Here is a 1,566-nt window from a genome sequence, read left to right on the forward strand (position 1 = left end):
AGCGCCCGCACTCAACACACACACACACACACACACACACACACACACACACACACGTGTTACCAGACTGAAGTTTAATCTTTAATGTCATGGTGAAATCACAAACATACACAGATATATATAGTGCTCAATTCACACACACACACACGCACGCACGCACGCACTCACTCACACACTCACTCACTCCACACACACTCACGCTCACACACTCACACTCACGCACACACTCACGCACTCACTCACTCACGCACGCTCACTCACTCACTCACTCACTCACGCACTCACACACACACACACACACACACACAGATGAATCTCACTGATATTCACAGTGGAAAGAGTTTCTAAAACACCAGTAACATGATACTAATGTAGATGCTAGCACTTTGACATATACACACCCAGTCAAAAGTTTCTGAACAGTAAGATTTTGAATGTTTCTTAAAGAAGTCTCTTCTGCTCACCAAGCCTGCATTTATTTGTTTTAAGTACAGCGAAAACAGTAAAAATTTTGAAAAATTATTACAATCTAAAACAGCTGTTTTCTATGTGAATATGTGTTAAACTGTAATGTATTTCTGTGATGCGCAGCTGTATTTTCAGCTTCATTACTCCAGTCTTCAGTGTCACATGATCTTCAGATATCATTCTAATATGCTGATTTGCTGCTCAAAAATGTTATTATTATTATAATGATGTTAAAAACAGCCGAGTGGAATGTTTTCAGGTTTCTCTGATGGATAGAAAGTTCAGAAGAACAGCATTTATCTGAAATCGATATCTTTTGTAACATTATAAATGTCTCTATCATCACTTTTGATCAATTTAAAGCATCCTTGCTAAATAAAAGTATTAGTTTCTATAATTTCTTATAGAAAAAAAATGTATACGGTCTCCAAGCTTTTGAATGGTGTAGTGTATAATGTTACAAAAGCTTTTTATTTCAGATAAATGCTGATCTTTGGATCTTTCTATTCATCAAAGAATCCTGAAAAAAAAATTTACTCAACTGTTTTAAATATTAATAATAATCAGAAATGTTTCTTGAGCAGCAAATCATCAGAAACCTTTGACTGTGAGTGTAACTTGACACTAAATGATCATAAGATACTGATGTAGCTGATATTTATATAAGATACTTGCTCTTCTGAGTGCTGCAGGTGTAACTTCACTCATATTATAAACAACTCACTGCACTAACTCAATATCATTTTAAAATTCCCTGATATTTCAAGGAACGATTCATTAATTGTGTTCATTAACTATTCATGGATAAGAACCGATTCAACGAACGATTCGTTCAGGATTTAGCTCTACACAAGCAACATCGCGCTAACAGCTAACCTGCAAAGTACAGACTCACAATCAGTGTACAATTCTCTGATATGTCATGATTTCTCTGATGATATGAGGAATATCTCGCATCAGGAATCAGATGTGAAGCATCGCTCATGAAGACAGAATGAATCAGTGATCAATCAGAACAAACACAGACGAGTCTGAGTGTGTGTGTGTGTGTGTGAGTGTGAGTGTGAGTGTGTGTGTGTGTGTGTGTGTGTGTGAGTG

General features: G+C 36.6%; 1 protein-coding gene across 1 annotated transcript in view; it reads right to left on the reverse strand.

Moving 5' to 3' along the window:
• LOC107713874 (trafficking protein particle complex subunit 10-like) overlaps positions 1-1,566 on the reverse strand; it is a 39,819-nt gene that overhangs the window by 37,826 nt on the left and 427 nt on the right. The gene's annotated exons all lie outside the window — the stretch shown is intronic.

Source organism: Sinocyclocheilus rhinocerous, unplaced genomic scaffold, assembly GCF_001515625.1.
Source record: "Sinocyclocheilus rhinocerous isolate Xijiao unplaced genomic scaffold, SAMN03320098_v1.1 scaffold2164, whole genome shotgun sequence".
NCBI lineage: Eukaryota > Metazoa > Chordata > Actinopteri > Cypriniformes > Cyprinidae > Sinocyclocheilus > Sinocyclocheilus rhinocerous.